The sequence below is a fragment of the Pongo abelii genome, chromosome 1, assembly GCF_028885655.2.
Source record: "Pongo abelii isolate AG06213 chromosome 1, NHGRI_mPonAbe1-v2.0_pri, whole genome shotgun sequence".
In the NCBI taxonomy this organism is placed as follows: domain Eukaryota; kingdom Metazoa; phylum Chordata; class Mammalia; order Primates; family Hominidae; genus Pongo; species Pongo abelii.
The window spans coordinates 23,893,558-23,912,679 of NC_071985.2; the positions used below are offsets into that span (position 1 = coordinate 23,893,558).

The 19,122-nt window shown below is 48.5% G+C and overlaps 1 non-coding gene across 1 annotated transcript; it reads right to left on the minus strand.

Moving 5' to 3' along the window:
* Window positions 1–10,181: 10,181 nt before the first annotated feature.
* Window positions 10,182–10,289, minus strand: LOC112131018 (U6 spliceosomal RNA). Its single transcript, XR_002913176.2, has one exon. It is a non-coding gene; the product is annotated as a U6 spliceosomal RNA (small nuclear RNA).
* Window positions 10,290–19,122: the final 8,833 nt, after the last annotated feature.

Here is a 19,122-nt window from a genome sequence, read left to right on the forward strand (position 1 = left end):
TTGCAGTTAAAAATACAAGAGACACATTTGGTTTGGTATCAGGGGCTGGTCTCAGATGCAGCCCCCTGTCCAAATATGCCTCCATCCCCTGCTCATCGGACCCAGTGCCCAGGGTTGGAGAGGGCACCATTTGAGCGATTTGTGGCTTTGAGGCTCTAAAAGCCTGACATTCTTAAAGGTTCTTCCCATGCTGACACCCTAACCCATTCCGTTTTGAAGCTAACCCAGCCTGGGAGAAGTAATTCATAAATCATTTGAAGCTGACACCTCAGAGGTGTTTTGATGGGAGTGGGACTTCGTCTCTTTTTTCAGGAGGAGGTGAGACAGGAGAGGAGGTAGAGTTCCTGCAAGAGATAAAGATGTCTCTGAACATTCGTAGAGACTTAGGAAAATTCTGGCTCCTGTGGGCAAGAAATTGATCTTGTTTGTTCTTTTCTTTCTTCTTGGTTGAGTTCCCAGTGTGGATCTTGCAGGCGTTTTGTTCTTGGTGTCAGAACCACCCAGGCTTGGTCGTCGCTGGGTCTGGAACCTCCTACAGATTCCACTGTCTCCCTGCCACAGAGGAAAGTCATGATTGCCCCTTGTGCAGACAGCAGGAGCTGGGTGTGGGGCTCAGGGAGATTCCTGCAGAGCCCTGCTGGGTGTTTGCTTCCCACCTCCCTTCTTCGGGGTCCCAGTTAATGCCGCTATTGAGAAAAGACTGGAAGGAGGGGTTGGTGAGACTCAAAGCCTTGAAATTGGATCTGTGGTTGTTTTTCTCTAAAACCAAATGTATACCCACCCACTACCCGGCCAGCTGGTGCCCTTTCAGTCAGGGCCTAGTGACCCTGTAAGGAGTTGCTGCCAGTGGTGGAGCTGGCTGAGGACATCCAGGCTCCATCCTGTTTGCCTGGCAAGTGTTCGGGAGCCAGTCTCATGTTTAGGCTCCACACGAGCCCTCCATGGGCATGTGGAGCCTGGTCCTCAATTTCCCATTTAACTCCCTCCTGATTGTACAGGCTTTGCACACAGTGGGCCTTCCATAAATGCTGCTGACAGACCAGGGAGGACTTGGGGGCTGGGAGGCTTCCTTTCATTTCCAGTGTTGAGGGGAGAGTATCAGAATCCTCATCTCTATCCTTGATTTCTCCAACGTCTGGCAAGGAGCCAGGGTGAGCACAGCTGTCAGTCTGTTTCTAGCCATGTTGCCAACTGTCACACCCATCGGGGCAAAGAAGAACTTCCCTCAGCAAGATGTTTGTGGACAGCAGGTGACTGTCCTGCTCAGGGGCTGGCTTCAGCACCTCCGATCTAGCCACAGGCTCTCTTTCCTGTGGCTTCCCTTGTCATCCGCCCCTCCTGACCATCTGGCCACCCTGACTTCTCCTGCCTGGTGGGAACGCTATCTGGTGGGTGGCAGCCTCTCCCTGCATGGAAGCTCCAGGCCAAGGGGCAGGGGGAGCAGCGGGCTGAATTGTCAGGGTTCAAACAGTTGAGCTAATACCAGTTTGCTCAGGGATTTCTGGCTGCCTACCCGGGAGCCCCAGGGCAAGGGGACCAAGCAATGTGCAATCTGCTCTTACAGCCCCCATGCTTCCAGAGGCTTTCCAGGCTGAGAAAACACATTTGAATGTAACCTCATCTTGGAGTTCCAGCAGCTTCAACCTTGATGGTGTCTTCCTCGGGATTCCTTCATTCCTGATCCGTGTAGAGGCTAACATTTACTGTGATCTTCCCATGTGCCTGACACCGTACCAAGAGCTTTCTGTGCACTATCTCATTTAATCTTCATAGTAACTCTATAAGGGAGCTTCAATTATCAATCCAGTTTCACTGACAAGCTAACTGAGGGCTGGAGAGGTTAAGTAACTTGTCCAGGATTGTATAGCCAGTCTGTGGCAGAGCTAGGAGTCTAACAGAGGCATTATACTACTGTCTCATGTGCATGAAGACTGCTTTGTCCTGGATTAAAGTGTTTACATTTTACCAAATCTGGATCTTGTATCTATTCATCTAGCAGATGGGTCAGCCAACTATGCCCACAAGCCAAATCTAGCCATGGTGTGGTCTGTTTTTTTTTTTTTTTGAGACAGAGTCTTGCTCTGTCACCAGGCTGGAGTGCAGTTGGCGCAATCTCGGCCTACTGCAACCTCCACCTCCTGGGTTCAAGTGATTCTCCTGCCTCAACCTCATGAGTAGCTGGGACTACAGGCATGCGACCCCATGCCCAGCTAATTTTTGTATTTTTAGTAGAGACAGGGTTTCACCATGTCAACCAGGATGGTCTCAATCTCTTGACCTAGTGATCCACCCACCCCAGCCTCCCAAAGTGCTGAGATTACAGGTGTGAGCCACTGCATCTGGCCCAGCTTTTTTTGGTTTTTGTTTGTTTTAGAATCAGGGTCTCACTTTGTTGATCAGGCTAGAGTACAGTGGTGTGATCATTGCTCACTGCAGCTTAAAATTCCTGTGCTCAAACAATCCTCCTATCTCAGCCTCCCAAGTAGGTGGGACTACAGGCACCAACCACCATGCCCAGCTATACCATAGTTAAAAAAACAAAAAACAAAAAACAAACAAACAAAAAAACGCCAGGTGCGGTGGCCCACACTTGTAATCTCAGCACTTTGGGAGGTCGAGGTGGGCAGATCACGAGGTCAGGAGATCGAGACCATCCTGGCTAACACGGTGAAATGCCTTCTCTACTAAAAATACAAAAAATTAGCGGGGCGTGGTGGTGGGCGCCTGTAGTCCCAGTTACTCGGGAGGCTAAGGCAGGAGAATGGCGTGAACCCAGGAGGTGGAGCTTGCAGTGAGCTGAGATGGCACCACTGCACTCCAGCCTGGGCGACAGAGTGAGACTCCATCTCAAAAACAAACAAACCAAAAACAAAGAAGAAAACGTGACAGAGACAGTATTTGGCCTATAAAGCCTAAAATACCAACTATTTACTATCTGGGCCCTTACAAAAAGAGTTTGCTGACTGCTGAGTTAGCATGCCACAGTATCCTGTCCCACCAATACGATCCAGAGTAAGCCCCAGCACCGTGTCTGCCAGCCTCCAATTCTCTTTGGACTCGGCCGCTTCCGAGAGTGCTCTGAACAATTAAAAACTCAATGAATACATTCAGTGCATGAAGACGGATGTGCCAGGGGAATTTTTAAATCTTCGGCTGCACCTTTGAGTGTGTGTAAACCTCGGGCCAGTTGCCTGGCAGGCCAGCCTGCGGCATGGGTCTTGACTTTCCCGATTGTGAAATGAGGATGAGAAATCTTGGCCTTGGAATGGAGGGAAATCAAAGAGGGGCATCTGATCGACTCTCAGAAAGACACAGGCAGGGAGCTCTGGAGGCTTCTTAGAAGGAAGAACCAGCCGGGCGCAGTGGCTCACGCCTGTAATCCCAGCACTATGGGAGGCTGAGGCAGGTGGATCACCTGAGGTCAGGAGTTTGAGATTAGCCTGACCAACATGGAGAAACCCTGTCTCTACTGAAAATATAAAATTAGCTGGGCGTGGTGGAAGGCGCCTGTAATCCCAGCTACTTGGGAGTCTGAGGCAGGGGAATCGCTTGAACCCGGGAAGCGGAGGTTGCGGTGAGCCGCGACTGCACCACTGCGCTCCAGCCTGGGCAACAAGAGCGAAACTCTGTCTCAAAAAAAAAAAGAAGGAAGAACCAATATGAATCACAAGCAACATTATTACCTTAGCAAGTGTTTGAGCCCCCAGTCTAAATGTGTAAAGTAATCTGCTCAGGCTCAAGAAAATCTCTTTTCCCCTATCACACTGGATGTATGAACACATGACCAGCAGAGGCCATCTAACTGAATGGGTTTTCATGTCTCCCCTCTCTGCTCAGGTGGTGAGTTCCCTGAGGCCTGGTCTGGATCTTATGTTTTACTTGTGTCTTCTCTGAGCTCTCAGTACCACACTTAGCAGCACACAGTGAGCAGCTCCGCATAGTGATCTGCCTGACTTACATGTTACAAAAAGGCCCTGAATGGAAACAGGCCTCCAGGAAGAGTGTCTAGAAAAGTAAGGGTCAGGCAGGGTGCCGGTGGCTCACGCCTATAATCCCAGCACTTTGGGAGGCTGAGGTGGATGGATCACTTGAGCCCAGAAGTGCGAGACCAGCCTGGGCAACATAGCAAGAACTTGTCTCTACAGAAAAAAGAAAAAAAATACTAGCTGGGTGTGGCAGCTCATGACTGTAATCACAGCGCTTTGGGAGGTTGAGGCAAGAGGATAGCTTGAGCCTGGGAGATTGAGGCTGTGGTGAGCCATGTTCATGCTACTGCACTCCAGCCTGGGCAACCTAAGAGACACTGTCTCAAAAAAATAAATAAAAAATAAAAAGCTAGGCATGGTGGCTCACATCTATAATCCCAGCACTTTCGGAGGCTGAGGCAGGTGGATCACTTGAGTCCAAGAGTTCGAGACCAGCCTGGGCAATATGGCGAGACCCTGTCTCTACAAAAAGTACAAAAATTAGCTGGACATGGTGGTGTGTGTGTGTAGTCCCAGCTACTTGGGAGGCTGAGGTGGGAGGATCACTTGAGCCCAGGAGGCTGAGGCTGCAGTGAGCTATGATTGCACCACTACGCTCCAGCTTGGGTGACAGCCAGACCCTGTCTCAAAAAAAAAAAGAAGAAAAGTAAGAGTCTTCTCTCTGCCCTCCCCCAGAACAATCTTGAGGCCCAGAGAGCAGGTGCGAGCTAGCTGGGGGGTCCTGGCACCTCAGGTGAGGGTGCTGGAGGCCCAGGCCCGAAGGCCCAGGCGCTCCCTCCCCTTTAGAAGCCCAGCTCTTCAGGCCCTCCCTGTATCCTCCACACCCAACCCTCTTCAGTCCTCCAGGAAACATCATGAGGGTTAATTATTTCTCAGGGCTGACTCAGACAGCAGTTTTCTGCCAAAGCATTCTGTCAGCCAAGCACGGTCCTGCTGTTACCCCCATGAGGGAGCCTTTGTAAGCTGTGTCAGGAGGAAACTCCACAGCAGGGAAGCCCAAAGCCCCGTAGCCTGGGGTGGGGTCCTGCCTGATCCCGTCGGGTGGGGCTGGTTGCTGGGAGGGCGCCCTCCCCAGTGTGAGAAGCCAGCTCCAGAATGCTCTCACCGCCAGGCTGCCTTTCAGCCAGTCCCTGTGGGGCAACGCTCGCCTTTCGTTTTGTTGATTGGACATTGTGTCTCTGAATAGAGCTTAATGTCCTTTTGAAATTGTCTGTTCTTTTTTATTCTTTTTTTTTTTTTTGAGATAGAGTCTTGCTCTGTTACCCAGGCTGGAGTGCAGTGGCTCCATCCCAGGGCTCACTGCAACCTCCGCCTCCTAGGTTCAAGCGATTCTCCTGCCTCAGCCTCTGGAGTAGCTGGGATTACAGGCGCCTGCCACCATGCCTGGCTAATTTTTGTATTTTAGTAGAGAAGGGTTTCGCCATGTTGGCCAGGCTGGTCTCAAACTCCTGACCTCAAGCAATCCACCCACTTTGGCATCCGAAAGTGCCGAGATTACAGATGTGAGCCACTGCACCTGGCCTTTTTTTTCTTTCTTTTAAAAATTTCTCCTGCTTTCTCCATTTGGTTTAGATTGCTGCTGTGTTCCTAAATGCTGAAGGTGAATGATGGGGCGTCCGGAGGAGAGGGATGACACTCAAACAAAAACCGTCTGCCTAGGAGGCCAAACTGGGGGAGAGTGGGGGGGACAGAGGGGGTCTCTTGGAGGAAGGAGGCCTGGGAGATCTTCTTTCTCATATCAGAGAACCTGAGGGACTGGGATGGCCCTGAATGGAGATTCAAAGACGCTGAACTGTGCTTGAGACACCTGGGACCAGAAGCCAGGAGGAAGGAGGTAGAGAGAATTAGAACAAGGTAGCCCCGTGAATTCACTGCATGGCAGCCATTAGCTTCACCTGCCCTGTGACCAGGCCGACACCAGCATCCCGGGCACCCCATGTGGGTAGGAAGGTGTGTGGTGCTGTGCAAACCTGATTATCCCCCGAGTAACCCATGCCGCATCTACAGCTTCCTGCTGCTGCGCCAGAAGCTGTGCCCTCTTATGGAAAGAAGAGCACTTCCTTCATATAAAAGCAGCCAGGTGAAGGCAAGGCTATTCTTGCATGAGAAATGATGATTATACAGATCAATTCCATCTTCTGGAGGAACCCCAGACAGTGGTAAATTACACAGTTACAATTGTACCTTAAGCCCCGTCTCCCCACACCTCCCCCCCGCCTCCACAAAACAACAGAAAACCCAACAACCATGTTTTGCAGCAAAAATATTTACAGGACAGTTACTATGCACAAGGAAGTATTTTATATATTATGTCATTTAATCTTCTCAAGAACCCTGTGATGTATTTACCAATGAATGAACAGAGAGAGAAGCTAACAGCTAGCCAGAAATCACAGGGCCAGAAGGGTATGAAAGCTAGGCCTGGCAAGGCTGAGAATACAGCAGGACTTGGCATCTGGTAAGTGTTCCATAAATCCTTGTTGAAGGAATAAATGGGTCTGCCAGACTCCATGATCAGGGCTTGCCTACTGCTCCCTAAGCCATAATTCCCGTTCCAAGGATCTGGGTAAGTCAGGGCCTACAAATATGCCCCAGGGAAGTTTTCTAAGATTCTGTTCTCATCTTTCTTCTGTGCTCTCCTCTCCCCAGCTGCCATCCTGTATCCCTTCCAAGCAGGCATAGAATGGAGGAGTTAATTTGTTATTTGATGTACCAAGTATAGTATTTGAGTGCCTACCAATGGTGCCAAGCATTGTTCTAGATGCTGGGTCATAGGAGTGAACAAAACAGGTTAGGATCACATTCTGAAGATCACATTCTAGCCAGGGTACAGACTTGGCTGAGAGATCAGTTCTGGCTGAACTGATCAGGGAGGATTGAGGTAAGAGCTATGTGACTCCTCAGCTATGGGCTGCTGTGTGCACATGGGGGCAGGCACCAGCCCTCCCTCACCAATGAGGTGCACTCTCGTCCTTGCGGTTGCAGAAGTGGTTTCAGCAGCTCTGCCTCTCTGTTGTGGCCTCTGCCCTGGCCATGGTTTTCATCCCAGGATGAGCCTCAAAGTGTCTTTGCCACACGACCTAGAATTGAGACTAAGAGATTCAGTCTGGGCTGAGCTCATGTTAAAACCCAGGAGGCCCAGTGCGGTGGCTCACGCCTATAAATCTCAGCACTTTGGGAGGCCGAGGCAGGCAGATCACAAGGTCAAGATATTGAGACCATCCTGGCCAACATGGTGAAACCCCGTCTCTACTAAAAATACAAAAATTAGCCAGGCGTGGTGGTGGGCACCTGTAGTCCTAGCTACTTGGGAGGCTGAGGCAGGAGAATCGCTTGAACCCAGGAGGTGGAGGTTGAAGTGAGCCGAGATTGCGTCAACTGCACTCCAGCCTGGCCACAGAGTGAGACTCTGTCTCAAAAAACAAACAAACAAAACCAGGAGCTAAGGCATGGCCCTTATTTTTTACTTTATTTATTTATTTATTTATTTATTTATTTATTTATTTATTTTAAGTTCCTCAGTACATGTACAGGATGTACAGGTTTGTTACACAGGTAAACGTGTGCCATGGTGGTTTGCTGCACCTATCAACCCATCACCAGGTGTTAAGCCCAGCATGCATTAGCTCTTTTCCCTAATGCTCTCCGTTCCCCTGCCCACCCCCAACAGGCCCCAGTGAGTGCTGATCCCCCCGCTGTGTCCATGTGTTCTCACTGTTCAGCTCCCACTTACTAGTGAGAACATACAGTGTTTGGTTTTCTATTCCTGCATTAGTTTGCTGAGGATAATGGCTTCTAGCTACATCCATATACCTGCAAAGACATGATCTTGTTCCTTTTTATGGCTGCATAGTATTCCATGGTGTATATGTACCACATTTTATTTCTTTCCTTTTTCTTTTCTTTTTTTTGAGATGGAGTCTTGCTCTGTTGCCCAGGCTGGAGTGCAGTGGCATAATTTCAGCTCACTGCAACCTTCACCTCCCAGGTTCAAGCAATTCCCCTGCCTCTCAGCCTCCAGAGTAGCTGGGACTACAGGCATGCACCACCACACTCGGCTAATTTTTGTATTTTTAGTAGAGATGGGTTTCACCATGTTGGCCGGGCTGGTCTCGAACTCCTGACCTCAGGTGATCCGCCTGCCTCAGCCTCCCAAAGCGCTGGGATTAAAGGCATGAGCCACCACGTCCGGCCGCCACATTTTCTTTATCCAGTCTATCATTGATGGGCGTTTGGGTTGATTCCATGTCCTTGCTATTGTGAATAGTGCTGCAATGAACATATGTGTGTATGTATCTTTATAACAAAGTGATTTATATTCCTTTGGGTATATACCCAGTAATGGGATTGCTGGGTCAAATGGTATTTCTGGTTCTAAATCTTTGAGGAATCGCCACACTGTCTTCCACAATGGTTGAACTAATTTACATTCCCACCAACAGTGTAAAAGCCTTCTTATTTCTTCACAGCCTCGCCAGCAGCTCTTGTTTCTTTTTTAAATTTCATTTTATTGAGACAGAGTCTCACTCTGTCACCCAGGCTGGAGTGCAGTGGCGCAATCTTGGTTCACTGCACACTCTGCCTCCCAGGTTCAAGCAATTCACCTGCCTCAGCCTCCTGAGTAGCTGGGATTACAGATGTGGGCCATGGTGCCCGGCTAATTTTTGTATTTTTAGTGGAGACAGGGTTTCACCATGTTAGCCAGGCTGGCCTCAAACTCCTGACCTCAAGTGATCTGCCCACCTTGGCCTCCCAAAGTGCTGGGATTACAGGTGTGAGCCACCATGCCCGGCCTATCTGTTGTCTCTTGACTTTTTAATAATCGCCATTCTGACTGGCGTGAGATGGTATCTCATTGTGGTTTTCATTTGCATCTCTCTCTCTCTCTCTTTTTTTTGAGATGGAGTCTCGCTTTGTTGCCCAGGCTGGAGTGCAGCGGCGTGATCTCAGCTCACTGCAAGCTCCACCTCCCGGGTTCACGCCATTCTCCTGCCTCAGCCTCCCGAGTAGCTGGGACTGCAGGCGCCCACCACCACGCCCGGCTAATTTTTTGTATTTTCAGTAGAGATGGGGTTTCACTGTGTTAGCCAGGATGGTCTCGATCTCCTGACCTCGTGATCCACCCACCTCGGCCTCCCAGAGTGCTGGGATTACAGGCGTCAGCCACCGCGCCCAGCCTTTTTTTTTTTTTTTTTTTTTTGAGACGGAGTTTCACTCTTGTTGCCCAGGCTGGAGTGCAATGGCATGATCTCAGCTCACCACAACCTCCGCCTCCCAGGTTCAAGTGATTCTCCTGTCTCAGCCTCCCGAGCAGGTGGGATTACAGGCGCCTGCCACCATGCCCAGCTAATTTTGTATTTTTAGTAGACACGGGGTTTCTCCATGTTGGTCAGGCTGGTCGTGAACTCCCGACCTTAGGTGATCAGCATGCCTCAGCCTCCCAAAGTGCTGGGATTACAGGCATGAGCCACCGTGCCCGGACTTTCATTTGCATTTCTCTAATGATCAGCGATGTTGAGATTTTTTCCACATTTGTTGGTCATGTGTATATCTTTTTTTGAGAAGTTATTTTTATTTATTTTTTAGGGACACAGTCTCCCTCTGTCTCCCAGGCTGGAGTGCAGTGGCGCCATCATGGCTTGCTACAGCCTCGAGCTTCAGGACTCAAGCGATTCTCCCACCTTTGCCTCCTGAGTAGCTAGGGCTACAGGTATGTGGCACCACGCGGGGGTAACTTTTCTAGTTTTTGGTAGAGATAGGATCTTACTATGTTACCCAGGCTGGCCTGAAGTGATCATCCTACCTCAGTCTCTCAAAATGCTGGGATAACATATGAGCCACTGTGCCTGGCCTTTTACAAATTATTTATTTATCTTTTTTAAATTAAAATTTTTTTTTATTGGCCGGGCATGGTGGCTGACACCTGTAATCCCAGCACTTTGGGAGGCCGAGGTGGGCAGATCATGAGGTCGAGAGATCAAGACCATCCTGGCCAACATGGTGAAACCCATCTCTATTAAAAATACAAAAATTAGCTGGGCTTGGTGGCGGGCACCTGTAGTCCCAACTACTCGGGAGGCTGAGGCAGGAGAATCGCTTGAACCCAGGAGGCGGAGGTTGCAGTGAGCTGAGATTGCACCACTGCACTCCAGCCTGGCGACAAAGCAAGACTCTGTTTCAAAAAAACAAAACAAAACAAAACAAAAAAACCACACACACACAAAAAACTTATTTTATGCAGGGACCATGCTAATCTTCTCTGTATTGTTCCAATTTTAGTGTATGTGCTGCCAAAGCGAGCACTATTTATTTATCTATCTATGTATTTATTTATTGAGACAGAGTCTCATTCTGTCACTCAGGCTGGAGTGCAATGGCACAATCTCAGCTCACTGCAACCTCCACCTCCCAGGTTCAAGCGATTCTCCTGCCTCAGCCTCCCAAGTAGCTGGGATTACAGACACCCGCCACCACACCTGGCTAATTTTGTATTTTTAGTAGAGACAGGGTTTCACCATGTTGGCCAGGCTGGTCTCGAACTCCTGACCTCAGGTGATCTGCCTGCCTCAGCCGCCCATAGTGCTGAGATTACAGGCGTGAGCCACTGCATCTGGCCGCGAGCACTATTTATTCATTATCATGTGGATTGGGGACTCCTGATACCTTCTAGTTTATGACTTTGATATCTTCATTCGACATTGCTGCTTTCCTGCCACTGGATGAAAAAAGAAAATCCTTACCTGTCCTCTGACTTATCCTTTTGTGCTTAAGCTGGCTTTAGTTGGTTTCTGTTACTTATAATCAAATACAGTCTCATCTTTTTTTTTTTTTTTCCTGAGACGGAGTCTCGTTCTGTCGCCCAGGATGGAGTGCAGTGGCGTAATCTCGGCTCACTGCAACCTCCGCCTCCCAGGTTCAAGCGATTCTCCTGTCTTAGCCTCCAGAGTAGCTGGGACTACAGGCACGTGCCACCACGCCCAGCTAATTTTTAGTAATTTTAGTAGATATGGTGGTTTCATATGGTGGTTTCACCATGTGATTCTCCTAGCTACTCAGGAATCACAAGATCTCCTGACCTTGTGATCCACTCGCCTCAGCCTCCCAAAGTGCTGGGATTACAGGCGTGAGCCACCGTGCCCAGCCAGTCTCATCTTGAATATAAACAAAAACTTAGAACTTGGGTTCAGGGCAGAAGCAGCAGACCTGGAGCTGCCTGGATCTGATCAGGTCTGAGAGTGACAAAGTCAAACGGGTTCCCTAGAGACCACTGATCACTGGGGAAGCTCCCTTGCCCTGCACTGCCTCTCTGCCAAGACCAAGGCCTAGGACCACATACTGACTGTGCAAACCCATCTGGATACAACCAGTCTGAATTTTCCCCAAATCTACTCTTGGTACGTAATCAGACTTCCTGATCTACACACTTTTTTTTTTTCCTTACTCTAGACCCTAGGATGGAGTAAAGTTTGTGGTAAAAGAAAAAGAAGGAAAAATACAAACTACCTTCTAAACCGTGGGTACGGTAACGGAGTGGCTACCAGTATTGATTACTGCAAGATCATTGCAAGCTTAGCAAGAATCAGCTGCTGGGTCATAGCCTGTTTGGAAAGACAACTGTAGCCCATTAAAAGGGATTGTGTATCATCCACAGAAAGCTCTTCATTTGGTTACTTTACATCTGACTGGCTCCTACTTGCCCTACAGGCTCCAGTTTTTTCTTGCAAGCCTTCTACAAGACTAGGTTAGGGAACTCCTCTGTTAGAGTACTTCCTTACAGTGCACATCTCACTTTGTTGTTTGTTTTAGAGATAGGGTCTCACTCAGTTGCCCAAGGTGGAGTGCAGTGGTGTGATCATAGTTCACTGCAGCCTTGAACTTCTGGGCTCCAGTGATCCTCTTGCCTCAGCCTCCCAAGTGGCTGGGACTCCAGGCACATGCCACTGAGCTTGGCTAACTTTTTAAAAAAAAATTTCTTGTAGAGACGGGATCTCACTATGTTGCCTGGGTTGGTCTCAAACTCCTGGACTCAAGCAATCTGCCTGCCTCGGCCTTCCAAAGTGTTGGGATTACAGGTGTGAGCCACTGCACCCAGCCATCTCACTCTATTAAAATACTCTATTTAAGTGTCCTGAGAGTAGACCCGAGGGTATCTAGCATGGTACTTCGTGTGTGGTAGGTGCTCAATATACATGTTCCACAAAAAATAGAATTCAGGCATTCATTTAGTATTACCTAAAAAGTCTCCACACCTACCCTTCTACAGGTGATCTATAACTTGTGCACAGACTATCAGGAAGACTTAGGTATGCGCCTTTAGGAGGTAGATAGAGCAGACAGGGCTCAGGTGACCTTGACTAGCTAGAAATTCCAGGTGCCTCTATCAAACAGAATCTGTCAGTTAGGATTAAGTTAGACTTTATACAACAGAAAACAAGGTTTATCCTCTTATGTAAAAGAATTCCAGGGGACTTCAGTTCTGGGCAGGAATAGTGGCTCCATGAAGTTAGCAGGAACCCAAGCTGCTTCTGGCTTTCTGCAGCACCATCCTAAGCACTGACTTCCAACCACAAGGCTACCTCATGGTTTAAGAGGGCAGTGGCATGCCAGCCATCATGTCTACATTCCAGGCAGCAGGACAAAGGGAGAGGGACAAGCGAAGCTACAAAAGGTTGGCCCTCTGAGTCAGCTCCCTCTCAGCAGACTTCTTGAAATTTTTACATATAATATTCCCTTATATCACAGTTGCCAGGAACACTTGGAAATGTAGATGTTAGCTGGGTACTTTGCTCCATATAAACTTGGAGTTTTATAATTAAGAGGGAAACAGATATTATGCAATAAGCTGCAGTCTCTCCCCCAGTCCCCAAGCAAAACTGTCAGGAAGGACCCTCCCTTATTTTGGTAAAAAATCAGTTGATCTATAGGCAGCTCCGCTTTGCTCTACATCTCAGTTTTCATTGATACAAGGACTAGTCATCAGTACTTTTTTCTCTGTATAAAGAACTACAATGGCTGGGCGCAGTGGCTCACGCCTGTAATCCCAGCACTTTGGGAGGCCAAGGTGGGCAGATCGCTTGAGGTCAGGAGTTCGAGACCAGCTTGGCCAACATGCTGAAACCCCATCTCTACTGAATATACAAAAATTAGCCAGGCGTGGTGGCGCATGCCTGTAGTCACAGCTACTCGGGAGGCTGAGGCAGGAGAATCGCTTGAATTCAGGAGGCAAAGGTTGCAGTGAGCCGAGATTGCACCACTGCACTCCAGCCTAGGTGACAGAGAGAGATGCTGTCTCAAAAAAAAAAAAAGAAAAAAGAACTACAAGAGAAGGGTCCTCTCCCTTTCTCTGTTTCTTGCACTTACCACTCGCACTCATTACTAGATGGGACCACATGAAGAGTTCAATGCAGAACTGCAGAAAGGCTCTTCAGCATGTGGGCGTCTCTCACAAGGCCGGATTGAGCTGAAATGAGTTGACAATCATGTTGACTCTAAGGCAGTGCATTAGGGGCCCTGCTGTAGCAGTGACAGCCTGGATGCTCTGCATTTCAGATGGGCAGGAAACGCTCTGAGAACACATAGGCCTGGGCACTGGTCTTCAGGACCAGGTAAAGGAGGAAGGACCCCATTCCCTTCACCCTCATCCTCCAAGGCAGGTAGCACCCAATAGCCATGCCTACAGCATATTCCCCATAGGTGTGGGCAGAAGACCCCACTCCCTTGAACTCTCTAGTTAGTGCTTTCTCAAACTGCAGTTTGATTTTCTCTTAAATAGGAAGTGTCTGAATGTAGGGCAACTGTGGGAAAGGAAGCACGGGAGAGTAATGATGAGCTTGGGTTGGAATCCTGGCTTTGCCCGTTGTTTTCTGTGTTACCTTGCTAACTTGTTTCACTCCCCCCAAGTGTCTATTTCTTGAGGTAAAATAAGAATGGTAATGACACCCCCCTTGCCGAGCTGCTCAGAGGATTAAACAAGATAATGTAGGTGAATGCATTTAGCACAGCGCCTGGGGTATAATAGGTACTCGATAAAAGAGAAAATAAAATGGAGATAGATGGCAAAAGCCATTGTGAAGACTCAACCCCTAAACAAAGCTTCCTCTGAAATTAGAGAAATTTGCAACCCTGGCATCTTGGCTGGAATCCCAGGATAAGATGGGCACTTACAGCAGTAAAGCCAGCCACACCCTGGACACCAGGCCCCAGAGGGCAGGGGCTACTCCCCATCCGAGGGCTGCCGAGCTCAGGAAACTGATTCACATTTTGTCCTGGGGACACTGCACTTGGAAAAACATTATTGCTTCCATGCTTCAGGTTGCAAAGGGAGGAAGAAAGATTGAATTTCATCACATAAAGCACTTATGCCTACTGTCCTTTCTCTTTAGAGAGGCACTTGACAATCATTTTCATTAGTGTCTCTTCTTAAAACAACCTCAGAGATAGCTTATCCCCATTTTATAAAGGCAGAACATACGAGAAATAACTGGCTGAAGAGCATGTGGCAAGGTGGCAAAAGTCAGAGTTCATGATCTCCAAATTTCTAGCATATTGCTTAACTAACCAAGCTTCAGCAATCCACTCCACAAATGCCTGGCGAGGGCCTCTCAGTCATATACTTACTGCTCAGATCAGTCACTCATGATCACCAAAAAAGGCAAACATGTAAATCTAGGCTACATGATTCTTTTTTCTTAGCAGCTTAGGACAGGAGATGAAAAGTGACTTTTCTAACCATATCACAAGTGGGTCTGCTCCAGCAAGTCCTGGAACAGAGATGTTGGAACTATTCCAGGATATATGTTACACCATAGAGCTCTGGATGCCTAGAAGCAATGAAGATGGGATGGGGGCAGTGAAATAGCCAGCTCCTACGCTAAGTGCAGCCCTCCCCACCAGGGCTGTAGCCGGGCTGCCCCCTCACCTGAGGAACTCACGCCTTTGATCACGGCAGCATCACAACCTGTCTCTGATACCAAAAGGAGAAACACTCTTGGCCTGTGCCCTCTTGGATGGATCGTTTTTCAGAGAACAGGACGTTTAGTGAGTTTGTCTCAAACTGCACGGAGAACATGGTGAACCTGCTAGGGCTGATTGCTGAGGGAAATTAAGAAGACAGGGATAATGGCTTTTCCTCTGTTGCTAAAGCCAGTATGTACCTGAAATGAGCCCCAAAGCTCAGGCCTGACTTCATGCCTTTCTTGTCCTGGGAAGAGGGTTTATCAGATTCCAAAGAATGCATTTCAGTTATCTTTGTTTCCAATACTGAAGCAGCTCCCTCTGCTCACCAAGGCAGAGCCCTTTCTATCTCTTTTTCAGAAAAATCCCAAGGAACAATTGTTTTGGATTACTTAGTGGACTTAGCGTGGAAACTGCTTGTGTGGCCCAGCTAGGTAGGGGTGTTCACAAGGAGACCTGACCTGGAGCCTCTGGGATGATTCCAAGGTATTGCATGCATGTGTCTGCTGTGTGTTCATTAACTGCTGGGGAAGAATCTCTGGGTAGTCACAGCCATCTACTGTCAGTTTTCAAGACAGGCTTCAGCAGGCAAGCAGCTTGGTGGGAGGCGTCCTTAGTCAGCTGGGAAAGTAAGGCTGACGCGCTGTCCGACCTCAGCGAGGCATGTGTCATACTCTTTCCATTCTCTGGCACTCTCTGGCTCTTCCTAAGGCCTTTTCTCAACCAGGCACGTTATGTGATGTAGACAGCAAGCAGGATGGGAGGCTGGCAGTCCCCAGAGCGGAGCTGGCAGTGGCCACTTAGACTCCCTCATATCACACCGTTGGCTTCCAAGCCCAGATGTAGGTGCCTGCCCCTCCCGTTGGGACCTTGCCAAATCTTTTGTAACATTTTAAAACAGCCATTGAAGTGCCAGATGATAAAATTTCCCTTGGAGATTGAGAAATTCTGATTGGGATGATGACAGCATTCTGGAATTTATGTCAGATTTGCTTCCCAGGGGCTGGAAGCGAGGAGGTCAAGACTCCAGGTCCCCATCCCAGCTTAACCAAAGAACCACTACTTTTTTTCTTTTCTTTCTTTCTTTTTTTTTTTTTTTTCTCAGACAGAGTCTTGCTCTGTCAACCATGCTGGAGTGCAGTGGTGCGATCTTGGCTCCTGCAACCTCCACCTTCCAGGTTCAAGCGATTCTTTTGCCTCAGCTTCCGGAGTGGCTAGGATTACAGGTGTGCGCCACAACACCCAGCTAATTTTTGTAATTTTAGTAGAGATGGGGTTTTACCATGTTGGCGAGGCTGGTCTTGAACTCCTGGCCTCAAGTGAACTGCCCACCTTGGCCTTCTAAAGTGCTGGAACTACAGGCGCTTGAGCCACTGCACCCAGCCCCCTACTTTTTTTTTTTTTTGAGATGGGGTCTTGTTCTGTTGCTCAGGCTGGAGTGCAGTGGCATGATCATAGCTCATTGCAGCCTCAAACTCCTGGGCTTAAGAGATCCTCCAGGGCCGGGCGCGGTGGCTCATGCCTGTAATCCCAGCACTTTGGGAGGCCGAGGCGGGCGGATCACGAGGTCAGGAGATCGAGACCATCCTGGCTAACACGGTGAAACCCCATCTCTACTAAAATACAAAAAAATTAGCCGGGTGTGGTGGTGGGTGCCTGTAGTCCCAGCTACTCTGGAGGCCGAGGCAGGAGAATGGCATGAACCCGGGAGATAGAGCTTGCAGTGAGCCGAGATTGCGCCACTGCACTCCAGCCTGGGTGACAGAGCGAGACTCCATCTCAAAAAAAAAAAAAAAAAAAGAGATCCTCCTAATGGCTGGGTGCAGTGGCTTACACCTGTAATCCCAGCACTTTGGGAGGCCAAGGTGGGCAGATCACTTGAAGTCAGGAGTTCGAGACCAGCCTGGCCAACATGGTGAAACCCCGTCTCTACTAAAAACAGAAAAATTAGCTGGGTGTGGTAGTGCATGTCTGTAATCCCAGCTACTTGAGAGGCTGAGGCAAGAGAATTGCTTGAGCCTGGGAGGCGGAAGTTGCAGTGAGCCGAGATCACGTCACTGCCCTCCAGTCTGGGCGAAAGAGTGAGACTCCATCTCAAAAAACAAGAGATCCTCCTGGCTCAGCCTCCTGAGCAGCTGGGACTACAGGTGTGTGCACCACAACACCCAGCTAATTTTTGTATTTTTTTGTAGAGACAGAGTCTTGCTATATTATCCAGGTTGGTCTTGAACTCCTAACCTTAAGAAATCCTCCCACCTCCGCCTCCCAAAACGCTAGGATTACAGGCATGGGCTACTACACCTGGCCTTTCTTTTTGGTTTTACATACTGAAGTTAGGCACAGATTTCAATTGAAAGAGGGTTTCGTTGCTTTAAAAGTGTTTTAAAAGCCCTGCCCTGCATTATCCTTATCCCCTCCATTAGTAACTATACAGAATTTTAAAAGAGGAAAAATCAGAGAGGGAAAGGTAAGTTACTTCTTGGGTATGAAGAAAAGCCACAGATGTTGTTTGGGCCTCAGCAGTGCATCTGTGCAGGTGTCTGCGCATTAGCAACACCATCTGCTTGGTTGTCTCTCAAAGGAAGAAGAATCCTGGTCTAATGAACTCCTCAAGCTCTCTTCTTTGGGAAATAGGAAGATCACAATTTGAAATCTTAATACAAGGTAATAATTGAATATATAAGCACCCTACATAATCCAGAGCTAAAAAATGTGAAATTACGTCATGAATTGCTTTCAAACATAGCAGGAATCTTCTAGCCTCTTCCAGTCCTAAAAGGCACCACCAAATGCTGCCTCAGAGTCAAGCCCCCAAATAAATACATGCCAATAAGGCTGATTTTCCCTTTTCACTCTTCTCCTGGGCAGTATGGACCTTTGACTAGAGAGAGCCAGAAAGGAGCATCTCAACCCACTTAGGTGGTGGCCTCTTTTAAAGCGAAATGTGAAGCCAGGGCTCCAAACCGTCATTGTCCTGAGAGTTCCCAGGAAGGCTTTTGTGTGGTGACCTGGATGCCTGTCCAAATGGCCTTGGCTGGTCCCATCCCTCACTCTAGCTCCCTAAGGGTCCTGCTGCTATCAATTGACTGTGAACATTTCCTTTCACTGCCTTTTGCAAACTGCTGGGTGAGTGCCAAGTAGTAGCTTTGCAGGGTTCATTCACCTCAGGGCTGGGAGCTTTTCAGCAGTGTAGGCAGGTTATGTGTTTCAAATCAGCATAGTAGGGCAGAGTGATTTGGAAGCCATTTCATTTTTCAGTTCATCAAACTCCTACTCACCGGGAATCTCTAAACCAGCGATATGAAACCTTTCTGGAGTTGTGACACCCTGTTGTCACTCATTTTATTTCATCAAACACCCACCCCTCTTAAAAATACCATGAGGCATGTATTTATTTTTAAGATGAAAGTGAATTAAAATTGGAAAATTACCTAAGAATTTTCTGGCACTCTAGCAAAAAGGGAGATCTACCAGAGGTGTTTGGAAGTCAGGATCTTCATTAAGAATCATCACTCTACACAGTGAAGACACTTGACGGAATTGAGAAGTAGGAAGAATTTGTCCTTGCTCCTTCCCTCTCCCACGATCTAATTCCCTCTCCATCTGCACATCCCTCCCCAGGCATCCGGGCACTCGCACTACCCAATACCTCCCTCCGTGGTACCTTGTGCAGAACTGGCCCTTACCACCCACCCCCCCAGCCCTGCTCTGCAACTGTTTCCTCTCAGTGCTCCTGTTAACATACCCAATGCCCACTCCTTCTGCAGGTAGTCCCTGTAGGTTAGTTGTTTCTTTAGAAAGGAGTAACAACTTCTATTCTTTTTTTTTTTTTTTTGAGATGGAGTCTCTCTCTGTTGCCCAGGCTGGAGTGCAATGGCGCGATCTTGGCTCACTGCAACCTCTGCCTTCTGGGTTCAAGCAATTCTCCTGCCTCAGCCTCCCGAGTAGCTGGGATTATAGGTGTGAGCCACCATGCTTGGCTAATTTTTTTGTATTTTTAGTAGAGACGGGGTTTCACCATGTTGGCCAGGCTGGTCTCAAACTCCTGACCTCAAGTGATCCACCCACCTCGGCCTCCCAACGTGCTGGGATTACAGGTGTGAGCCACTGCGCCCAGCCTAGGAGTAACAACTTCTAAGTTCATTTTCAGCACAAAAATGTTAGTGGAGTTAACCTTGATGAT